The sequence below is a fragment of the Telopea speciosissima genome, chromosome 3 (genome assembly GCF_018873765.1).
Source record: "Telopea speciosissima isolate NSW1024214 ecotype Mountain lineage chromosome 3, Tspe_v1, whole genome shotgun sequence".
Lineage (NCBI taxonomy): Eukaryota > Viridiplantae > Streptophyta > Magnoliopsida > Proteales > Proteaceae > Telopea > Telopea speciosissima.
Window position 1 is genome coordinate 33920034 of NC_057918.1, and position 20678 is coordinate 33940711.

Sequence of the window (20678 nt, forward strand, 5' to 3'; positions counted from 1 at the left end):
TATTAAGTCTTGATGAAGATTTAAGAAAAAGTTTATGTAGATTCAACAACACACTGAAGAAAAATAATAAATTGCCCTTTGAAAGAAAAAAAAAAAACGTATGGTACATTATTAGTTTGTAATTAATATTTATTTTCCTAGTAAAATATGTAAGTATATTAAGGATGTATATGAGATGTTTTAAGATTACATTGACTTACATAGGCAAATTTATGTGGACCCAAAAGAATCAAGAGAGGATTGGGGATAAAAGATCTAAATATTCAAAATCAAGCTTTACTTGCAAAGCTAGGATGAAAGCTCTTGTTTAATGGGCACTCCTTGTGGGCTAGATTGATTGAAATTATTTATTTTCCTTTGGAGGTGTTCTCCCTTGCTTTAGCAAGGCAAAAGCCATCTTGGGCTTAGAGGAGCATTCTACATGGAAGAGATCACTTACTTCGAGGGCTCTTATGGATAGTTGAAAATGATACATCTATTTAGATATGGAATTACCCATGGATTTTGTCTCTTGAGGGTTACCAGCTCCACCTTCCAAGGCCTCTAGATTGCACATTTCAACGGGATTCAGACTTGTTTGATAATCATGCTTAGTGGGGCCTTCATAAGTTGAGAGTTTTTTTTCTTCCCTCGAGATGGAGAGCATCTTAAACATCCCCATTAGCTCTGAGGGGTCTCCTAATAAACTTTGTTAGGGGGCCCCACTGAAATGGGAGTTTCTTTGTCATTCAACTTTCTACATGCTAATCTAAATTAATTGAAAATTTTTTTTCTACTCTAAAGGTGGTTTGGAGGATTATTAGGAACTCTCAGTCCCTCCACTAAGGTGAATTTTTTTCTATGGAAAGCTTGCCTAATGATTATTGGTGTGTTGATGAACTTAAAGCAATGGTGCATTGTTCAGTCCAAGATTTGTTCTAAGCATGGCCTAGAAGCCAAAACTATTGAGCATGCCTTTCTTTATAGCTCGTTGGCCCAGTAGAAGTGGTTTGTCTATGCAGTCTCCTTAAGATCTACAAGTGCCCCAATTTTGATCCTTTTCAAGTGGATCTTGAAGTGGGTTAACTTGCTAGGCTCGACAAAAAAGGAGCAACAACAGTGCTTTGTTTCTCACGCTATTACTTTGTGGAAAATTTGAAAGTTGAGGAACATTCGAGTTTTCAGAGCGATCATTCCCTCTTTAATATCTTGGGTTGCTATGGTGAATCAGAATGTTGATGAAGTTCTAGATCTCCCTCATAGAATTGATTATGGTAAGCTTCCTATGATCTCCATGTTGTTTCCTCCTCCAATTAAGGGCCTTGCTATCTCGGATGCCGCGATGGCTTCTAAGCCTAGGGCTATGGGAGTAGGTTCCATCATTTTTATCATTTTGGATCATATGAAAAATGTTCGGCTGATTGCTTTCGATTACTTGGTACTCATGCCGGCTATGGTGGATGAAGCTATAGCTGTTAGACTGTCAAACACATGGTCCCACCATATATTCGGACTGCTTGGTTCTTGTCATCAATTGCCTCTCACCCTCCTCTCCTCCCCCACTCTTATATTTACACCATTGTTTGAGATATTTTGGCCTTGAAGGCTGCCTTCACCTTTTGTAGATTTGTGTATATTGGTAGAGCTAAGAATGATCTTGTCCATGCTATTTCTAAGTGGATTCTCTCTTTTTCCTTGGTATGGGCTTTGGATATCCTTCTTCTCAGAGGACCTCTTAGATCTTGTAATTATGTTTTACCTCAATGATTGAATGATTTTTCCTTTATGAGGGTTTTTTGCACCGAAAAAAAAGAAGGGGGGATCCTAGTACATAGTAAACAAAAATATTTAAATAATGTAAGATTATGAAATATCTTGGGAAAAAATTTTCTTTCATTCACAGTAGAGGGTTCACGCATGAATCTAAGGCCATTGTTATTTCCCTCTATATGTTGGTGGTCTTAAAGTTTTCACTGTTCCTAAGGCATCCATCCAAGTGCAATGATGGTCATCAATGAAGAAATTCTTCCTTTAACGTGGCTAAAGTCTTTTGTCACATAAATAGGGTGCACGTTCTCTGTTCGGGAGCGCATCTGGGCATAGGCTGCTCCCAAAAATATGGGGCGGGACAGGGGCGGGATTTGGATCATTTGGGGGGGGGGTGTTAGGGACTTGGGTCTCATCCTCAAAAGCTAGCCATTAAGGAGAGGGTGCCCAAGTACCTATTAACCCGCCCACATCCCCTTTCATATCCGATGTGGGACTATTCTTTTTTTACCTCATGCGTGGATATCCCAACAATCTCCCCCTCCACGCGGATGGCAAACCCATGGAGCCTAAGATCCTGATCTCCCCCTCCACTTGGGAGCTGTATGAAGCCTGAGATCAAACCCCAAGAACCCTAGGCCAAACTAGAATTTTCACGTCCCGGTTCTGATACCACTTGTTAGGGACTTGGGTCTCATCCTCAAAAGTTAGCGATTAAGGAGAGGGTGCCCAAGTATCTATTAACCCACCCACATCCCCTTTCATATCCGTTGTGGGACTATTCATGTTTTGTCTTATGTATGGATATCCCAACAGGGGGCCTGGTCATTTTAACATGAATATTATTTGTGCTTATGTGAAGATGTCAAAAGTTGACAGCACTAGCAGGCATGACTTGAACCGAATAGTTGAAATTTGAGATTGGTCCAATTGATTACTAAACATGTCAAGCTCAAGCATCAACCAATTAATAATTGAGTATTTTCGGTGCACGGTAGTGGCCCAACAATGGTCACCCGACCAGGACTGTCCTAATACTGAGACCAACTAATAATCGATCATTTTATATCATGACTAACCTGTTTAAGTCCATTTAGCCCAATTATTTTTTAATTATGGCCCATTTATGAATTGTTAATAGCCGATTAGTTAATTAGCATGTTTAAAGCCTGATTATGGTTTGGTAGCCGATCCACTGAATAAAAACATATCCATGTCCTAACCTACGAGGTCCGATTACTTAAATGGGTGAAAATGAACACCCATACTCGCATGTAATGATATCTCCTACGCCAAGTCAACAGTGCCTCGAGATTGGTCTGTAAGAGACCCTCTATAGCATCTCTGGATAAGGTGACCAAATGGGAAGTGATTTTGCATTGTACTTTCATATGTTGGATGTTATGAAAAACAGTAATGATGTTGTTTTTGGGCGACGTAGATGGACTCCTCAAGAAGTTATCCTAACTTCTCTCTTGGGTTTTAGAGATTTTATGAAATCCCAAACTGCCTCTGATACACATCAGATTTTATTACCTGTTGCTTCACTAGATTCGGTATCTTAGAGTGCGCCATGTCCAAGCCAGGTGAAAATAAATTGTGATGCATCTTTACCTTTAAATGGGTCTGTAGGTGGTATTGAAATAATCTGTTGTGACTATGCTAGTCATCATCTTCACACGGTGTTGATTTCAGCACACTTTGGTGATTATTATTTAGCTACTCGATCTGATTTTGAGTGGAATGAAGAGGTATTGGTGGCATAGTTTCGCAATGGTTTACATCCTTAGATCAGTGTTGCGCTAGCATCCAATCGATAGCATACAATGGAGGATGTTGTACAAGTGGCATATTAGGTAGAAGAGAGTTTGAAGTAGCTATACACTTGAAGGATTTTTATAGATATTTTCCCTAGGGGTAACAATTCTAGTCAGCAACAGTCCTCTCCCCAGGAAAAGTCATTCAGTAAACCACAGGCTTGATGCAGTGGTGCCCTATACTCGTAAAAAGAAGAAGCACAAGGAGATACTTTACAAGTAGTATAGTAAGTAGTATTTAATTGAGATCCATACAACTTAGTTTTATTTTAAACTTAGTTTTATTTTAAGTGTTCTATGTTTTCTTAGATTGAACCGATTCAAACCTGGTTCAATTTAAGTTACTTAAGTTATAAGAATTATTCTGTAATTTACTTTCCTTTTATTTTATTTAGATCTTATCTTACTCCCACGATTTAGAGTACGGGGTGAGAATTAATTAGCCGGCCAGGATTATTTAGAATCCTAGGCTGAGTATGATTGTAAGGCTTTTCAGCCCTATTTAAATTAATGCAAATCATGGAGCACTTCATTCTCCACTTTTCTGAAATTAAATATGTTTTGCAAGCTGCTGCTTCTCTTCTCCATGTGAGATTGGCTTGTGCCGATCAAGGTAAGGTGGGATTGGTGTTTGATCCAATCGACACCTTATGGTGCCAAGCCTAAGTGGTTCGAACAAGCTCCTTCAAGGTTCTTCTTCAAGTTTCAGTTACTGCCATCATTCCCCCTGCACGTCCAAGTAAGTTTGAATCCCCCCAACCCTTGTCCTCTGTTCCTAAACTTTCTACAGCCTAACTCTAGCCTTGCCCTTATTTTCCTTCAATTCCCCTAGACCCTAAATCACTCACGACCTTATCTAACCATCAGAATCTCACCATACTTAGGCCACAACACCCCCTCAACTACCCCCCCACTCAATACCAGCATCTCCCCCTTTTCACCTTCAAAACCCTAATTGTTCCCCATCTCCATTAGACCTCTAAAACCCTAAAATTCTACCCAGGTCATTCAAACCATCAAATCCCCTCCAGACTTTGACTGACTACGCTTCTCTACTCTTGGAGAACTTGATCCAAAGTCCTCTCTCTAAATCCCACATTAAACCTTAGAGTTCCTCACTCCCCTTTTTTTCAAAAACCCGAAACTTAAACCCTTAGCCTACTGTTTTATAATTGTCACACTTTCACTCATTCAATCATCACTTTTCTTATACTACTACATCCCCCTTACACCTGCCTATCAAACCAGTCCTTCAAAACCTAATCCAACCCTAATCTTAATTTTGACCAAATTCTACATAATACCCCATTCGAACTGCCTGTTCTTATTTGATCCTACTGCATTGGCTTCTAGTTGGTATCCCTACCACCTAGGACTACATTAAATGGTATCAGAGCTATGGATGAACATGGCCAGCCCATCACCTCTACCTCCACCGACCCCTTGAACAAAATTCTAGAAGTGCTATAGTAAGTATAAGCTGATCAGAAGTCTATACATGATCGACTACAGCTTATTGAGTAATGGCAGAATACACCTATTAGGGACAGCAACTTGCCCATGGAGGAAGACAGGATACAACTCCAATCCCAAGTCTACCGACCTCAACATAGAGATAGAAAAGACAGGGAAAGGTACAGGGACGATAGAGACAGATATAAAAATAATCGTTATAGAGAAGATAGAGAGATCAACAGAGAACTCCTGAGAATCATATGAGCTTTGAAAATCATATTAGGTCTTATTTCAATGCTGATAATAGTGCCCCTCGTCGACGATATCATGATATGCAGAAGGTCAAGTTGGAATTAAAGGAATTCGATGGTAGCCATAACCCTTAAGTATTTTATGATTGGTTGGTTGCATTGGATGACTACTTTGACTGGTATGACTTACCAGAGGAGAGGAAAATTAGACTAGCCCGTATCAAGCTAATAGGACATGCCCATGAGTGGTGGAGAGCCATTGAGGGAGACATGGAGTATGATGGTATTGCACCTACCACATGGGCTGATATGAAGCATGAGCTTAAGAAGAAATATCTGCCCAAACACTTTAGGCTACAATTGCAAGACCAGCTGAATACCCTACGTCAAGGAAGCATGACAGTGGCGGAGTATATGCAAAAGTTTGATGCACTCTTTTATTGCACTGGCATTAGGGATGATGATGTTCAGATACTGTTACGTTTTCATTTGGGTTTAAAGTATGAAATCAACAAGGCCATTGGAGTTGTAGATGTGTCCAGTGTTAGGGACTGTTTTGAGAAGGCTTTTAAGGCTGAGGAATTGTTAGCACCTTATGGTAAAAGGTTAGGTACCCCTGCTGTCGACGACAAGAAAACTTTTCCAGCAACCAAATCCTTTACCACTAACTCTTCCAATGCTGGTTCTGCACGGGCTAATAACAAAGGTAAAACACCCATGATAAGTCCGGATAAAGTCAGATGTTACAATTGCCAAGACTTAGGACACTATGCTAAGGACTGGCACCATCGAAGAAAACCCCTTGCTGCTGCTGTGAAAGAGGAAACAAAGGAAGAAGATGATGGTCTGTATCCTTACCCATTAGATGAAAAAGATTATGAGGATGGGTATTTTGATGACATGCTTGGTGAGGAGGGTGCCTATGAGATCCACATAGTTACGCGAGTTTTGGTGGCTAAAACCAAAGGAGAAGATTGGCGACGCACTTGCATCTTCTACACTCGTATGCGTGCAAGCGATCACAATGCCCAAGTAGTTGTTGACAGTGGTAGTTATGTTAATGTGGTATCCGAACATTTTGCGAAGAAGGCTAGGTTGAAAATTGAAAAACACCCATAACCCTACAAGGTGTCCCTTTTGAATGGTAACAAGATGGAGGTAAACTAGGGTTGTTTTGTACCTCTACATCTTCATCGTTATTCGAAGGACATATGGTGCGACATCATTCCCATAAGAATGACTGATGTTCTATGGGGACTACCTTGGCTATACGACAATGATGTCACCATTGGGGGAAGGAAGAATCAATGTATTTTCTAGTATAATGGGTAGCAAACCATACTCCATCCTCTGAACTTGTCGGCAGAAATGCGCAAAGTGCAGTCCTTACGCACCAACCAAAGTGGGACCAAATTGGAGACGAAACCCCTTGCTATTCCCAAAAAGGAGTTTATAAAACCCAGCAAGGCTACAGGTTTGGTTTTCGCTTTGGTAACTCGCGAAGTGACCCCACAGCCAGCCATGTCACTTTCCCCAGTCATCAAAGAGCTATTATCTGACTTTTCTGATATTATACCGAAGGAGTTGCCAGATGAATTACCTCGCCTACGCGATACACAGCATGCTATAAACCTGGTTCCAGGTTTGGTCTTGCCTAATCTGCCTGCTTATAGGCTGAGTCCTACGGAGCATGAAGAGTTGAAGCAGCATGTTGAAGACCTGTTGAAAAAGGGGTTCATCTAAGAGAGCCTCAGCCCTTGCACTGTTCCAATTTTGTTAACACCCAAGAATGATGGTTCTTAGCGCATATGTGTCAACAACAAGGCCATAAATAAGATTACCATCAAGTATAGGTTCCCAATCCCTAGACTTGATGATATGTTTGATATGCTATCCAGTTCTAAGATCTTTCGAAGATTGATCTACAGAGTAGATACCATTAGATCCGGCCTGGAGACGAGTGGAAGATGGCATTCAAAACCAAGGAGGGTTTATTCGAATGGAAGGTTATGCCCTTCAGTATGACCAACGTATCCAGCACTTTTATGAGGGTGATGACACAGGTACTCCGTCCCTTCCTTGGTAAATTTTTGGTTGTTTATTTTAACGATATTTAGGTGTATAGTAAACATCCAGATGAGCACATCGATCACTTGAAACAAGTGTTAAGAGTGCTAAGGCAAGGGAAGCTCTTCATCAATCTTAAGAAGTGTTCATTTATGCTACTCAAGGTTATATTCCTTGGTTTCATTGTGTCCTCCAAAGGGGTATATAGAAGCTGATCCGGAGAAGATCAAGAGCATTGTTGATTAGCCCATACCGAAGACCTTTACTGAAGTCCGAAGCTTTAATGGGCTTGCTTCCTTCTATAGGCAATTTATTCAAAATTTCAGCATAATCATGGAGCCCATTGCCGAATGCACTAAGCAAAGTAAAGGAAAGTTTGAGTGGACAGCGGTTACTACCGAAGCCTTCAATCTGATTAAGAAGAAAATGACTGAGGCTCCGGTGTAAAGGCTGCCAGTCTTTGACCGCATATTTGAAATTGCCACTGATGCTTCACATGTGGGTCTAGAAGGTGTTTTGATGCAAGGAGGATACCCTATTGCCTTCTACAGTGAGAAGCTCAACGATGCAAAGAAGAAGTACTCTACATATGACTTGGAGCTATATGCAATTGTTCAAGTGTTGAGACACTGGAGGCACTACCTTATTGGTAAGGAATTTATATTATACACTGATCATGAGGCACTGAAGCATCTACATTCCTGAAAATCAATCAGCAACCGCTATGCCAAATGGGTTGCCTACTTATAAGAGTTCATATTCGCTTTGAAATATAAGTCAGGAAAGAAGAACACAGTGGCCGATGCACTGAGCAGGAAACTACTGACTTTGAGCACTTTTTCAGCACATGCACTTAGCATAAAGCAGATTCATGGAGAATATGCAAGTGACAAGGACTTTAGTATCCTATATGCTGAATTACAGTAGGGTAGGCAGCACCCTAAGTATGCTCTACCCGACGGGTACTTGTTCTTGGGGATGAGATTGTGCATACCAAACTCCTCGCTACGCCATCACATCATTAGGGAGTTACATGGAGGAGGCCTCGAGGACATTTTGGGAAGGACAAGACCATCTTACAGGTGGTTGATCGTTAATACTGGCCCCACATTGCTAAGGATGTGGAGCTTGTCATCAAGAGGTGCCGAGTTTGTTAATTGGCCAAGGAAGGTAAGCAAAATTCAGGCCTTTATTCACCGCTGTCGGTTCCTCATGCACCTTGGATGGATATTAGTATGGACTTTATTTTGGGGCTACCATCTACACGGGAAAGGTATGACTCCATCATGGCTGTGGTTGACCGATTTACAAAGATGACTCATTTTATTTCGTGTAGTAAAACATTAGATGCTTATCTCATGGTCAAGCTGTTCTTTAAAGAAATAGTGTGTATTCATGGGTTGCCAAATACTATTGTTTTTTATAGAGATGTAAAATTCATGAGCTACTTTTGAAAAACCCTATGGCTGAAATCTAACACCAAGTTACTGTTCTCTACTGCTTTCCAACCACAAACTGACGAACAGATAGAAGTAGTGAATAGAAGCCTGGGTAATTTGTTGAGGTGTTTGGTCCGAGATTATGAGAAGTCATGGCCTTCAATTCTGGACATTTCTGAATTTACCTATAACAGCTCCGTGAACAGAACAATAGGAAGCACTCCTTTTGAGATTCTTTTGGGAATTCAGCCACGATGCCCCATTGACCATATTCCACTACCCCCTCAAGCTAGGGTAAGTGTTGAAGCTGATGAGTTCTTACGCCATATCACAGAGGTACATGCTGATGTTAGAAGAAGGATTGCTCTCAGTAACGAAGTTTATAACGCTAATGCGGATCGCCATCGTCGGTATGTTGAGTTCAAGCCTGGAGACATGGTTATGGTCAGAGTCAACCCAGAGAGGCACTAGCCGGGTATTAACAGCAAGCTTCACCCAAAGAAAATGGGTCTATACAAGGTGTTGAAGCATATCGGGCCCAACGCTTATGTCCTAGAGTTGCCTGCTGAAATGGGCATAAGCAACATCTTCAATGTACTGATTTATATCTTTATACGGGGCATCATTCAGATGAGAATGACTCCGAACACATGTTGAAGCTGTCCCAACTCAAACCGCCCACTGAAGACATCATTGAGGAAATATTGGACGACATGCACAAGACCACTCAACATGGTAGCAGTTACCATGCCTTCCTTGCCAAGTGGAAGGGTCGTCCCAGCTAAAATAGCACATGGATTCATGTCGATGACTTCAAAAAGCTCGATCTTGAGCTATATGACTGGTATATGTCCTTCATCCATTTGTCAGAGACGAATGTTTTCATGCTAGGGAGAGCTGATGCAGTGTTGCCCTATACCCGCAAGAAGAAGCACAAGGAGCTGCTTTACAAGTAGTATAGTCAGTAGTATTTAACTGGGATCCATACAACTTGGTTTTATTTAAACTTAGTTTTACTTTAAGTGTTCTATGTTTTCTTAGATTGAACCGGCTCAAACCTGGATCAATTTAAGTGACTTAAGTCATAAGGGTTATTTTGTAATTTACTTTCATTTTATTTTATTTGGATCCTATCTCACTCCCACGATTTAGAGTAGGGGGTGAGAATTAATTAGCTGGCCAGGATTATTTAGAATCCTAGGCTGAATATGATTGTAAGGCTTTTCAGCCTTATTTAAATTAATGCAAATCATGGAGCACTTCATTCTCCACTTTTTTGAAATTAAATATGATTTGCAAACAGTTGCTTCTCTTCTCCATGTGAGATTGTCTTGTGTCGATCAAGGCAAGGTGGGATTGGTGTTTGATCTAATTGACACCTTGCGGTGCGAAGCCCATGTGGTTCGAACAAGCTCCCTCAAGGTTCTTCTTCAAGTTTCAGTTGCTGCCATTATTCCCCCTGCACGTCCAAGTAAGTTTGAATCCCCCTAAACCCTATCCTCTGTTCCTAAACCTTCTATAGCCTAACCCTAGCCTTTCCCTTATTTTCCTTCAATTCCCCTAGACCCTATCTCGCCATACTTAGGCCACAACATCCCCTCAACTACCCTCCCCCACTCGATACCAGCATCTCCCCCTTTTCATCTTCAAAATGCTAATTGTCCCCCAATCTCCATTAGACCTCTAAAATCCTAAAATTCCACTAAGGCCATTCCAATCATCAAATCCCCTCCAGACTTTGACCGAGTATTCTTCTCCACCCTTGGAGAACTCGATCCAAAGCCCTCCCTCTAAATCCCACATTAAACCCTATAATTCTTCACTCCCCTTTTTTTCAAAAATCCAAAACCTAAAACCCTAGCCTGCTGTTTTGAAATTGTCACACTTCCACTCATTCAATCATCACTTTTTCTATATTACTAGATCCCCCCTACACCTGCTTATTAAACCAGTCCTTCAAAACCTAATCCAACCCTAACCCTAACCCTAATTTTGACCAAATTTCACATAATACCCCATTAGGACTACATGTTCTTATTTGATCCTGCTGCATTGGCTTCTAGTCGGTATCCCTACCACCTAGGACTACATTAAGCTAGTTGTTCATCTATGGCATATTCACGACCTAATCGACTATATTCTTAACCTCAGCATGGTTCCAATAAATCTCCTATGATGCCAAAGGCTGTCATTCAGTGCTTTACGTGCAAAGGGTACTGACATATTAGTGCTCAATTCCCAATTGTATGGTGGCTTTTATTGATAAGGATTCTTTTATACTTGTATGGTGACTTTTATTGATAAGGATTCTTTTATACCTCATGTTTCAGAAGAGCACCTCGGTTTTGAGACAATTGATTAGGAGGTAGGGTGTGAACCGAGTAAAGTCAGCGGCAATGACAATGATGTGGAGTGACACGCTTGTTATGTTCTTCTTTTCGTTTTAACCACTCACAAGGTCACTGAGAATGAAGATTGATGTCGTAGCAATATCTTCTAGACCCACGTGAAGTACAATGACCAGTGTAGACATTGATTTTTGTCACCCCCTAATTGGCGATGATGACAACGGGACATGGACGATGGACGACACACTCTCCCTCTTTCTAGACCCAAGATACCTGACCCATAAGACCAAGAACCATGCTGAGCACAAAATGACCCATTTTAGGCCCAAAAAAAAGAAAAAATGGCACTACACCCCCACCCGCCGTGGACTCCTTCCACGGCGCCATAGATCCCTTCCCACGGCACCGTGGGAATGTGTACCGGATTGCCACGACGTCATAAGAGGGTGTGACATCAGCTTGCTGATGTCACACACGGCACTGTGGAAAAGTCCCCCACGATGCCGTGGACATCTCCACGACGCCGTGGAGGACTTATCTGGCCAGGAGAGAGGGGATCCCTCCCTATAAATAGGAGGGTCCCCCTCCCTCATTTTACAAGGAATTTTGGGTAGAGAGACCCTCCCCAAGTGATTTCCACTATCTTTGTCTCATTTTTTACCCTCTTTTCTCTCCTTTCTCTTATGAGAGTGTGAGTGAGTGAAATTTTCTTGGTCGTGGATAGATCCTTCGATTATCCTTTCGAGCATCGAGTACTCCTGCTCCTAGGCATTGTTATCCCGTCAGTGCACGGATAACTATAAAAACCCTTTTATTTCAGACGTTATTTTGTTTGTTTTCTCCTCTCCAAATCATTTGAAAGAGCCGTTACTCTGCCCAGAAAGAATCGACGTCAGTCCATTCGTCTATCTCCCCTGAGCTAGGGGAATACAACCATACAGGTATAATTACTGCATTCTTGTTGATTCAATGTAGTCCTTTCGTATTGCATCGTTTTAGTCCGTATTTCTCATACATGTAATGTAGTTTATTATGTTTTAGTTCAATTCATAGCATCTAAATGTAGTTCATAATATCCCCCATCCCCGTAATAAAAAAGAGAGAACATTCCTCTTTATGTAGCATCTAATACAGAGAAATCGGCTTCGACCGGGCGAGGTGGGTGCCTAACACCTTCCCACACTCATAACCTAACCCCTTACTCGAACCTTTGGTCAGTCCACATGGAGTCATGTAGCCCGATTCTGTACACAACGAATAGGGCTACACTTAATGGGTCCTAGGCCCTAACCCTAGGTGGCGACTTCACATTATATTAGCATATTTTAATGCATGATCCTAATCCCCCATTTATCAATATTATACATTGACAATATCATCTATTATCCATCCATATATATATATCAAACCCATATTGGCCATAAGGCTGAGGAACCCTCATCCCGAGGACCACGGTACTTACAACCAGTAATGTAGTCTAGTGATCGATGGAGGTGGTTGTATTAATGTTATCTCTGAAGACGCTGTTCGTAAGCTGAGATTGCAGACAGAGCCACATTCAACTCCCTACAAAGTCATATATTGGACAATTCTAATCTCAAGATTGCGACCTTCTCCCTTTGAAGGTGTGTCATATTCTTCTTGGTCGACCGTGGCTGTTTGATAAAAGGTATGACATTGTGGGTATGCGAATACGTACTCCTTCAAGTGTGGCAACAAAGCCATGAAGTTTTTTCCTACTAAAGATCTCCTCGACATTAGGCTCAAGAAGGTAGTGGGATCTTTTCTTCTATAGCGTGTTGACTCAGATGGCCTCCTTGGTCCTTATCCCAATGCGACAAAGTCGAGTTCTTTTCAAAGGAGGTGAATTGATGTTGTAGCACTTGGTTGGTTGCGCAAATATGGCCAACTTTGGAAACCTAAATCCAGATGGAACCGGTCCAACCCGGGTTTTTGGTCCAACAACGATTGGAAGTAGGCTAGTTATTTTATTTTGAACTCTATTTAGTTTTAGAGTTGGTTTACAAAAGTTAATTTCATTCCTAAAGTCTAATTAAGAGTCTTGTTATTTTCCTTTGTATATTTGCATGTACCCAACGTTATAAAACAGGGAATAGACACAAATTGGGATTTTGCTCTGAGTGACTGTGTGATAGTGGGTTTCTTCCTTTTCCCCTGCAACTCTGAGACCTTGTTTCAGATTTTTCCCTTCCCTAATTGGCCCTCCACCGCTGGTTCTTCCATATGAGAGATATTGGTTTCCTGGCCTAGCTGTTTTCTTTTTTTTGCTGTAGTTGTTCTATCGCAACATCTTAGCTCCTATCATTCAAGTATTTTTTGGGTTTTGATTAAGTACTAAGGTTGTGTGATTCCATCCCTGAAGTTCTGGCATCATCTGGATTGACTTGAGTTAAAGTTACAGCTCAATTGTGGTATGGGTTTGAGCAGGATCTGTTTTTAACGAAAGGTAGAAGAAGATCTACCTTTATTTAATTACTTTTTAGGACAGATTCTTTATTTCTTCAAAAAGCGTCCCCACTGTTGTTTTAAAATACCAGAATAGCTGCTTTCTTTTAGTTCTGTTCTGTTTAATTCCTACCTTCTCTGAAGTTACTAATTTGTCCTCCTCTCCTCACCTTAATTACTATTCTGCCCCAGACCTTTTTTCTTGCCCAAAGATGTCCTAGAATGTCCAGAAAATTATGAAATTGCCACTGCTTCTTCATATCTAAAATTTATTCACTTTGTTAGTCCCACAGTGACCTATATAATGGTTTTGAAACCCAAGGTTGCATTATTTCACAATCCATTTTTTTGTTGGTGAATTCCACAATCATGTTTAATACACCTTCAAAGCTTTTCTTCGGAGTTTTTCATTGTGTGGCAATAGAGAAACAAGGAGCCAGATCGAAACAAACTCAATTCATTTGATCTACAAAAAAGGGAAATTCTCTTCCATGGAATACTATGTCTGCTCCTTAACATGGGAGTAATCACATTTGCCATTCTCAAGTGATAATGGTTGAATGCATCCTAAATTATAATTCCCTAACTTAGCATGTGGCTAGCCGGTAGCCATTGAGGTGCCCCAGCTATTGTCAGAGTGCATCTGAGACTCAAATTGTTACTGTATCATGAGAATGTCATTGGTCACTTTTCCATTTTTTTAGAGTTGATTGGAGGGCAAGGATGAAGGATCCATGTACACGACCCCATTTAGTTGGTAGTGAATGCTCCCAATAACAACGTGGCTCCGTCGTAAATATGTAGGTTGTGTTCCCTACATTAGTTGTTATATTAGTTTCTTGACAGGGACTCCTATATTTCTCAATCCTTTTATTTTTTGGGTTTTGGACAAATGCCTCCTCTGAAAATACCCATTTGTCCAAATGTTCCTTTACAACTTTTCTAATTGCAAACTCCCCCTACTTTCAAAACTTTGTAGCACTTTGGTCCCTGATGTTAATTTGGAACGTTAGATGTTAGTTTCAGGGTATCTAATGACCAAAATACCCTTCTGATAAAAACCCATCAGAATTTAAAAATAAAATGGCCAAAATACCCTCATCTTCTCCAAATGGTTTAGGGTTTGAAACTGAAAATCAAACCCTAAACCATTTGGGGAAGATGAACCCTAAAATCAAACCTTCAAAATTGAAGTTGTTGGGTGTGACATCCATCATTTTCGTCACCAGGACAAATAATAATCGTTTGCAAGTTGTTCAAACCTCCAAAATTGAAGTCGCTGAAAAATCATTATAACCCCATCCTTCAGAGAGTGATGCATCACAAATCCTCCCAGCCATTCTTAAAAACCAAGTCTTCATCTCTTTCTTCGAGCCCTATGGTCCATGTTTTACCAGTTATTAGGTTTTTCAGAGTTGCAGTGTTTGCAAGTTGTACGTTCTCGGAACTTAGAAACAATCTCTCTTGGAACAACCTGATCGAAACCCAATCCAGAAAACAAATAAAAATGGAATCACATTGAAGCCAAAAGATTTTCTTATTCAAATACGAAAAAACCATGGAAGATAGGAAAAAACATACTAATGAAAAGAATTAAAGATTGAAGATTAATAGAGAATGTACCAATCCATGATGGAATCTGGGAGTGAGAATCTTGGAGAAACGGATTTGAGTGGATTCAAGGTGGTTCCAGTACCAATGTTTTTGCCACTTCTTGCATTCCCTACATCTACTCTCCATTTCTGCAACTTCAATTTTGGAGGTTAGATTTTAGGGTTCATCTTCCCCAAATGGTTTAGGGTTTGATTTTCAGTTTCAAACCCTAAACCATTTAGAGAAGATGAGGGCATTTTGGTCATTAGATACCTTGAAACTAACATCTAACATTCCAAATTAACGCTAGGGACCAAAGTACTATAAAGTTTGAAAGTACGGAGAGTTTGCAATTAAAAAAGTTATAGGCGGCATTTGGACGAATAGACATTTTCAGGGGGGCATTTGTCAAAAACCCTTTTTTTTTTGGGTGAATTCCACAATCATGTTTAATACACCTTCAAAGCTTTTCTTCAGAGTTTTTCATTGTGTGGCAATAGAGAAACAAGGAGCCAGATTGAAACAAACTCAGTTCATTTGATCTACAAAAAAGGGAAATTTTCTTCCATGGAATGCTATGTCTGCTCCTTAACATGGGAGTAATCACATTTTCCATTCTCAAGTGATAATGGTTGAATGCATCCTAGATTATAATTCCCTAACTTAGCATGTGGCTAGTCGGTAGCCATTGAGGTGCCCCAGCTATTGTCAGAGTGCATCTGAGACTCAAATTGTTACTGTATCATGAGAATGTCATTGGTCACTTTTCCATTTTTTTAGAGTTGATTAGAGGACAAGGATGAAGGATCCATGTAGACAACCCCATTTAGTTGGAACAAGGCTGAGTTGTTGTTGTTGAATGAAATCCTCTGTGACTCCTCCCTTCCGGGGTGGTTTGGTGGGTGAGTAGGTGTATGTGTTCTGTGAATGCTCCCAATAACTTTAGTTGGCACTAGGGATGCTTGTGGACTTGCCAGGGTTGGGGAATTGATTTTGATCCACACATTGAGCCCAAGCTGGGCTCAGTTTGATTCAAAGTTGACCTCAAATTTGGCCCTAGTTATACCCCTGCTTGGCAATTGACTCAGGTTAACACAATTTGGAGATCTCATTCTTTTTTAGATTTGATAGTTGCCCAAATTAAAAGTTTGAAGACGAAAATACCCTTTAGGGGTAAATACTAAATACCCATCAAGCCTTTTTTTTCCCTAGTCTGCCATAGGGTTGGGCACATCTCTCTTGTACCGACCCCACCCCCATTTCCACTATCTTCCTCACCCCATCACTCCCCTGTACCGCCCCACCCCACCTCTATTAATTTGCTTCACCACCCCCATCACTCCCTTGTACCGCTCCCAGCTCCCAACACTTAAAATGATAGGGGTATTTTGTATGAAACATATAAGAATGGATTAAGGACAAAGTATAAGAATTAACAACAACATTTGTATAAAATCAATGCCATTATACACACACAGACGAAAAAGAAAGAAAGGAGAAAGAAAGGAGAAATTAATGGAAGAAGACCCACCAATGACAATAAACTAACCGTGTGGACTGCTGGATTTGTTTATCCATGCAGCTATGTTGCCCACTTTAATTTGTATATAGATAACGGTGAGTTAACTCAGTGTCAATGCAGCAATGTTATCCATTTTAGGGGTATTTAGTATTTACCTTTAAAGGGTATTTTCATCTTCAAACTTTTAATTTGGGCAATTTGGTCTTAAAAAAATGGCTGGAGGAGTATTAATGTTTAAAACTAAACAATTGTTAGTTTGATGGACTAATTTACTTACTTTCAATAGATGAGCGGGGGTGTTTGAAAAATTTTAAAGACGAAGGGGTGCACATGAAAACAGGCCACAGTTGAGAGGGTGTCCTTATATTTTCCACTTTTTATTATTGTTTTGAGCGCCTCTTATGGTCATATGATTGTGACTTTCAAAATGGTATCTCCACGGACTTTAACTGTGCAATGTGTCTCTTTTTTGTTTTTGAGAGATGGCCTATCTTGAAATGCTAATTTATTATGTCCTGTTTCTAGTGCCTGGCTATGCTTGTGATTGTGATTTTCAAAACATCATTCCCCTCCATTAATGTTTTTTGGTTTAACAACCAGATAGCATTTTATAGAAATGATAGAGCCACCTTCACTGTGGGCAACCCCAGAATATTTTTAGGTTGCAGTGACTCCAAGGAGGGTTGGCAAAGTTCTGGTCACAGAGAATTGAAACCAGTCACGATTAGCATAATTGTTGGCTTTGATTTCATTGATTTTCTATTATTTTTTATGGCAAATATTCAATAATTAAATATGACTGAAGTTCGGATGGTTTGGTAACGTGAGAATTTGTTGCTGTTAGTCAAGTATACAGATTTTGCTTTCTATACATGGAGGGCAAGGATCCACGTGGTAGACTCTATTTAGTTGAGATTCTCCTGGTTTGATGGATTGTGTCTCTTTCCTCTTAATTTTATCTGTCACTTTTATCTTACATTTTTTCTTTTTTCTTTTTTTACATCATTCATTTGTCATTTCTCAATTTTCACGTACTTCTCATCTCATTTCGCTCCCTTCTTTTTCTATCTATTCATTCCCTTATTTTGTTTAGTTCTTAGTTTTACGTACTTTCTTTGTTTGAATTCATGTAGCCAATCCCATTAAGTTGGGATATGGCTGAGTTTGTTGTTGTTGTATACAGATTTTGCTTTCTATATATTGGGAAAAATTGTGCTTGATGATATAATTGCGGCAAGATTATAGACATGTTTATGCATTTATCATACTTTAGATATAGAGAGGAAGGAAATATGGTCAATTCATCTATTTTAATGAGATCGTGGGGATCGCTTTGGAGGAGATCGTTTTGGTGATGGCTACGCTATTGTAGACACTGATTTTTGTCACCCCCTAATTGGCGATGATGACAACGGGACATGGACGATGGATGACGCATCCCCCCCTCTTTTTAGACCCAAAGATACCTGGCCCATAGGACCAAGAACCATGCTGAGCACAAAATGACCCATTTTAGGCCCAAAAAAAGGAAAAATGGCACATCGCGCCCACGGCGCCGTGGACGCCTTCCCACGGCCTCGTGGGGAGGTGTGCGGATTTCCACGGCGCCATGAGGGGTGTGACATCAGCCTGCCGACGTCACCCACGGCGCCGTGGACATCTCCCACGGCGCCGTGGAGGACTTTTGGCCAGGAGAGAGAAAAGGTCCCTCCCTATAAATAGGAGGGTCCCCTCCCACATTTCCCAAGGAATTTTGGGTAGAGAGACCCTCCCCAAGTGATTCCTTGCATCTTTTCCCCTTTTCACCCTCATTTCTCCTCCTTCTCTCATAAGTGTGTGAGTATGTGAGGTTTCCTGGGGTGACAGATCCTTCGATTGTCCCTCCGAGTATAGAGCGCTTTGGGTCCTTAGCTTTGGTATCCCGTCGTGCACGGATAACCATCAAAACTCCCTTGTTACAGACGTTATTCGCTGCTTTACTCTTTTCCAAATCACTCGAAAGAGCCAAGTTTCGCCGAGAAAGAAGCACGTCATCCATTCGCCCATCTCCCCGAGCCAGGGGCATACAACCATACAGTATAATTATTGCATTTTGTCGATCCAATGTAGTCCTTTCATGTTTTACCGCTTTAATCTGCACTTTTTACATATATAATGTAGTTTATTGTACTTTAGTTTAATTCATAGCACCTGAATGTAGTTCATAATATCCCCCATCCCCGTAATAAGAGAGAAACAACATTCGTCCTTACGTAGCATCTAACACAGAGAGACCGGCTTCGGCCGGGCAAGGTGGGTGCCTAGCCCCTTCCCACACTCGTAACCTGACCCCTTACCCGAACCTTTGGTTGGACCATATGGAGTCATGTAGCCCGATTCCGCTCACCACGGGTAGGGCTACACTTAATGGGTCCTAGGCCCTAACCCTAGGTGGCGACTTCTCATTAGGTTAACATATTTTAATGCATGATCCCAATCCCCTATTTATCATATATTGATAATGTTATCCACATCCATACACACACACATGTATCTCCCAAAACCCTATGTCACCAAGACACCAGAAAGAAGGGCTGAGGAAACCTTCGTCCCGGAGGACCGCGGTACTTACAGTGGCGACCTCACTGGGGAATGGTGGGCAAATGTCCACCCGAGGTCAAGCTCTCTAAATAGGTGCTATCAATAAATGACAGAATGTTCTCTCTAAACTTTTATAAAAAGAAAAAAAAATATGATAAAAAAAAAAAAAAAAATATGCAAAACAAAATACAAAAAAATAAATAAATGAATAAATAAGTACCATAATATATTTGTCTGGCTAACCTTTGTGTATACTAACCGCATCATGCATAGTGCTCAAGTGAAATCAAACGGCGAGGGTACTCCCTGTCGTGCCTTTACCCCCGGGAGGTGAGGCACGTCATACTAAGTACTTTGAGATCGGATGATAGCCGCTTCCTGTACCACTCTCTTGCACACATACACTGCATGGGAACTCCTCTTACCCTCGTAGTTAGTTGTTGGACCCCATGAGTAGTCATGGGTAATTCGCGGGCTACAGCCCTTGATATTTATCACGAGTTTAGAATCACCGCGAGGGTATTCACTAGTGTGTCGTGGAGTGCTCGCCACTCAAAAAGGCACTAGCTCGATTACTCGAGTTTGTGTGACCTATTCTCCAGGTATATCAAAAGAACCACGTGCCTACAATTCGCGACCACGAGTGATAGGTATATCGGTTCTTTCAAGGGTGGCCTTGTTCTGTCCTATGAAAGCCTACCCATTACATGCATCATGTAGGAAAATAGACCACATATGATTAGGGTACGACACAAACTAACCTTTGTTAGCTGTAAGAAAGACCGAGTTTAGGGTCATTTGACGATTAACCTGGTTTTGACATGAGATACCGCCAAAGATAAGGAATTCCATAGTCCCACGATGGTCCCTCAAAGAAAAATGAAAATCCACTTCCATATAATGGAACCTTACATGTCCCTCGAGAAAAAAAAAAAGAAGGTATCTCATCTTGACTCCAGACATAATCATCAATGACCCGGTAACTAGGATCTTTCTTTTGTTTGTTTTTTGTTGTGTTCGAAAATGCTTGGGCAATGACGGCATTCAAGTCCGGTCTCGAAGGAGTCCGCGAAACTCATGACCACTCGATTACTTGAGTCGAATAAAATAATAAAATGAAACAAATGTTATAAAATACAAAAATATCACAAACAAAAAAAAAGATAAATAAAATAAAATTCTTCTTTAGCCTTCTTAGGGTCTAAACTAGGTATTCTTCTCTCTTTCGTAGAAGCACGATTCCGTCCTTATCCATCTGGGTCCGACGCGACGGAAGGTTGACTCGAGCCAACCCACCATTCTCCTCAAGATCCCCGATTCCTTCTCATTCTTCTAGTTCATCTTCTCGAGATATCACTTGTGAGTAACATGAATCCTCGGAGGATCATTTGTCC